The sequence below is a fragment of the Pinus tabuliformis genome, chromosome 8 (genome assembly GCF_031772625.1).
Source record: "Pinus tabuliformis cultivar Carrire ecotype Pingquan chromosome 8, CPIR1, whole genome shotgun sequence".
Classification (NCBI taxonomy): domain Eukaryota; kingdom Viridiplantae; phylum Streptophyta; class Pinopsida; order Pinales; family Pinaceae; genus Pinus; species Pinus tabuliformis.
The window spans coordinates 522,335,383-522,340,666 of record NC_142294.1 but is presented as its reverse complement, the minus strand read 5'-3'; positions in this window follow the sequence as shown (position 1 = coordinate 522,340,666).

The following is a 5,284-nucleotide window of genomic DNA, read 5'->3' as shown; positions in this document are numbered from 1 at the left end:
AAGATCCACGAATTTGCAGTGCAAGAAAACATCAATTTGCACCTGAGAAAAGAACAGTGGTTGGACAAATATTTATACACGTAAATACACGAAATATTCTTCTGCACGTTCCTGATCGAACTATATGAGTGGATTGCTAAATTGGCAGATGACCAAGGAAGGTGGAGGCTTGACAAAGTTGATGCCCCATTTGGCAAAATGATCGACAACTACGATTGGGTGAAGAGGAGTGGGAGGTGCTCGCATTTTGCGATCATAAATTTGGCAATTATGGAATTTGCGGATTATAGTGATGCAACCTTTAAATATTGGCAGAAAAAAATATCCAACATGTAATATCTTTTGGGCAATAGCATAGCCAAACATGTGACTGCCACATGCTCCATAGTGACAGTCATTTAAAGTTTTTTCGGCTTCTTCAAAAGTTAAACAACGTCAGAATACAGAATTGGCACCATGACAATAAATAGTGTCACCAATAATATTGTATTGTTGGGATTGGTATTGGATTCACCAATGATCAGATTTGGATAACTCGGGCCTAAAATGTTGTGTTTGGAGATATAAAATGATGTGTCCATACCAGAGATCTAATGTACTAATAAGAAAGAGAGATTCATAAACAAAAGAATCTTCTGCTACGGTTTTTATATCAGTATGGGGAAAGTCACACAATAGTTCAACAGAAATAAAGGATTTCTTTGATTTGGATTTTTCAAATTCCAAATCAAACTCTTGAAGAACGACTATCCACTTCAAGTATTCACCCTAGCAGTTGTTTCATGAGAATGTACATCATAGGGTTTCAATTTGAAATGACAATCATTTTCGAAGAAGTATATAGTGAAGGAATCGTTGAACAACTTGCACAGCTACCAAGGCTAGCTTCTCCACATTTGCGTATTTAATCTCAGTTTTAGTGAGACACCTACTCAAATACTAAATCACATGTTTGCTGCCAGAATCATCCTCTTGGACTAACACCATGCCAATGGCGGTATCAGATGTAGCTAAGTACAAAAAGTAGTCTCAATGATATTGGGTGGATGCAGTAAGGGTGCATTAGTTAGTGCATGCTTTAATGCATCAAATTTTTTTATTAGCAAGCTCATCCTAGAAAAATGGAATACCCTTTTTTAATAGTTGAGTAAAACCCTTTGTTATTTCAGCGTAATTGTGGATGAATCTATGCAAAACATTTTCCTTCCCTTGCAAAATTTGGAGTTGAGTAAGGCTAGAAGTAGTAGGCAAATTAAAAGTTTCCTCTACCATGAGGGGATCAACACGAATGCCTTCCATTGAAATGATGAAACCTAGAAGCTGACCGGATTGCACACAAAAAACACATTTGTGTAGATTCAAGCAAATATTGTAATTCCTACACCTAATGAAAATTGCTTTCAAGTGCAATGGGTGATCCTGCTGTTTCATGGAATGAGCTGATCAGTCATCTAAATAAAGCTGAACAATATTCTTGATATTGTGGAATGCATAAGACATTGCTCATTGAAAAGTCGTGCCAACATTTTTTAGGCCAAATGGGAGTTTGCGATAAGCAAAAGTTCCCCATGGGCATATAAATGCGGTTTTATACTGATCGATAGGGAGTATGTTTATCTGATTGTAGCCAGAAAATCCATCCATGAAGGAAAAAAATTTCATTCTCGGCACAGTCATCGACAATTTGGTCGATATACGAAGTTGGATAATTGTCCTTGGGACAAGCTTTGTTGATATCTCAGTAATCGACACACACTCGAATAGTTCCTTGCTTTTTATTAACAGGCACAACATTGGATACCCAATTGGTTAAAGGAATAGGGTAAATGAATCCTGCTTTCAGCAGTTTCTCAACCTCAGTTTTGATAGCAGTGGCTTTCTGCAGATGTATTAGACATAATCGTTGTCTAACTGGCTTAGCATGCAGATAAGTTTTTATTTCATGTACACTAATGTTAGGGTTGATTGTTGGCATCTCCTTGTAGGACCAGGCAAAAATGTCAAAGAATTCCTGAAATAGGGTTTTGTATGTTGAAATCCATTCTAACGAACAAGAGAATCCTATATGATTATTTTCAATTATTCTGGGTTTCACTGAGATATCGATAGGTACCGTTGCCAATATGTTCCCTAAATTCTGGAACTAGAAGAAAGGGTAGATATTGAATTTTGAGGATCGCCAAGGGTCTCAGATGAAAATAGTGATGAGAAATTCTTCTCAATTTTGTCAAAGGATGGTAAGAAAGTTGAATGATGATGAGTATCGTTTCATGGCATTTCATCCAAGGTCATAACTTCCATAATCCGTTCATTAGTTAAAAAATTTGTGTTAAAAGGATTAGGCATAGAGATTGGTTCCAAGCATGACAAATGAGATTATTCATCAATAATTATATTCATTCAACCATCATTAAATTTTGATGGGTTGGAAAAAGATTGAATGGCCTCATAGGCTAACTCAAAAGGACTATGAGGCATTTCATCGCCATATAAGATCATTTATGATTCTGACGGTACTTTCCATGGATCTCCCATTTTGAAAGTACTTGATGTAATCATGTTGATCTATGCTTCATTATGAAGAAGAATGGGTGGAGGGAACGTGAAAGTTCCCATCAAAGATGAGTCTTTGAGCAGGCCAACACCAACTTCTTCATATGGAGTGGTGGATTTTCCAACAAATGGGATATTACCGGTGGAATTAGGGTCAGAGGTATAGTAGGACAATTGATCCACTTTCACAATTCTTCCTTTGTGAAGAAACATAATCATCCTAAAATATGACGAGACTACTGCTGCCATGGCATAAGTCCAGCTCTGACCAAGCAAAATGTTATAGTCAAGTTGAGCATCAACAACCTCAACGTCTATTGCAACTGTTTTTCCCTCTAACTCTATTGGAAAATCATTTAAAAGTCCATACAGATGAAAACCTCTTCCATCGAAGGCTTTCAAAGTTGTGGGAGATTGATTGATTGTTGGAGAACCCACAACGGGAGCCAAAAGCACCTCATTGCAGTAGAGGTCGTGAAGTGGCTGGGTGTTGGCTTAGGAGGTCCTAACCTAGGTTCAGAGTTAGTTGCGCCAACCAACAAAACCCTACACTACTGGCCCTTTCAGAAACAACCTGCGTAGTGCAGGCTGCAGTCTCACCTGAAGCAGTATGGGGTGATGCTGGAACCAAGTTTTTGCATCTAGAGATCAGTGTGATGTCTTTTAGTGCCCTAGATCTGCCTTCGCGTAGATCTATAAGCCCCTAGGGTTCGATACCGCAAATATAGTAAAACAACCTTCACAGCTTCGCAATGGTCCACAATCGGTCTTTGCAGACCCTTAATATTCTGTTTATCTACTTACACGCATCAGAGAACTACTCTAGACTAGGGTTCACGTAGATAAGCTCGGGATATTAATAAACATTAGATAATTCATCAAAGTCTTCACGGAATTACATAAAATGCTTGCGTACATCATCTAACAATTATTCAATACAATTGCGCATCATTAGATCAATATTTCATTAACAACATAAGTAATAAATAGAACTAAGCAGTGATACACAATATTTCTCCAGAAGAAACTTCTTTATTGATTTCCAGTTCAGAATACAGACTCAAAACTTCCCTGCACACTGAGCTGCAGGGGTCTGTGCACTTAGCTGCGGACTCTACCTAGGCCTCTGCGCACTCAGCTGCAGAGCCTTTCTCTCATATTTGACCCACTTCTCTACGCTAAGACTCCCAAGTCTTCATTCCTTATCCATTTGATCTTTGCCTTAGAATCTCTAAGACACACCTACTTATAGCTTTTTACATACAATCCCATGGTCCGCAGACCATGGATGGATCTCAAAACTGACTCAACTTTTACAGAAACAAAGGGCTAAAACCCCTTTGACTCCTAACCATCTACATGCTCCGTATCCACAAATCGTGGAGACTTTACATCATTTACAACGATTACATCAAAACTTGGATTTTTAACCCCAAAACTGACCCAAGGGACCTCATCCCAACATGCCCCCAACACAAAGATCACGACTCACCCTCGAGTCACTCGGCTGGCACTGCGATCTTGCTATGAAGATCCACTAGCTCCAGCTAAACTAATGCAATCTCAGTAGCACTCTGCGTCGCTGCCTGCTTGACCTCTTCCACTAGCTTCTTTGTAGCTGGTCCTTCTGCGACCAGATTCATCGTCTACTACAAGCCTGTGAGCTTCTCATGAATGTTGGTCGTGACCTGGTAAGCTTTGTCTAACCAGGGTCCTAGCTTGGCCTTAAGCAAGGCCTCCTTTTTCTGTGTGGCTTCGACCTACGCGAGGAGTTGCTTCCCTTCCTGTAACTTGGCTTGGCACTGTACTGGGGCAATGGAGCGCGCCGTTTCCTAGACTTCATCGTACTATTTTTGCAGCTCTCGAACCTCTGTATTCACTATCTGCAGGTTTGGATCTTCCTGTAGAGTCGTCACCAACTCTATTTCCTGCTCAAACAATGCCGGATAGTCAACGACTGCGGCATCCAAGGTGGCCATCCCTTCTTTTATGGCGGCTTCGCGCTACTCCCTAACCTCGGGCGGAGTTGTGGGCTGCAACTTTAACTACATCTCAGTTATTTTCATTAACAACATAAGTTATAAACATAAGTAAGTAGAAATACACAATATTTCTCCAGAAACAACTTCTTTATTGATTTCAAGTTCAGAATATAGACTCAAAACTTCCCTGCGCACTCAGCTGTGGACTCTACCTAGGCCTCTACGCACTCAGCTACAGAGCCTTTCTCTCCTATCTGACCCACTTCTCTGTGCTAAGAATCCTAAGAATTCATTCCTTATCCATTTGATCTTTGCCTTAGACTCTCTAATACACACCTACTTATAGCTTTTTACATACAATCCCATGGTCCGCGGACCATTGGTGGATCTCAAAACCGACTCAACTTTTACATAAACAAAAACCTAAAACCCCTTTGACTCCTAACCATCTATGTGCTCCGCATCCACAAATCACAGATACTTTACATCATTTACAACAATTACATCAAAAATTGGGTTTTTAACCCCAAAACTGACCTAGGGGACACCATCCCAACAGGCTCCCAACACAAAGATCGTGACTTGCCCTCAAGTCACTTGGTTGGCACTATGATCTTGCTGTGAAGATCCCCCAGCTCCACTTGAACTACTGCAACCTCGACAATACTCTGTGTGGCTGCCTACTTAACCTCTTCCACTAGCTTCTCTGTAGCTGGTCCTTCTATGGCCTGTTTCATCGTCTGCTGCAA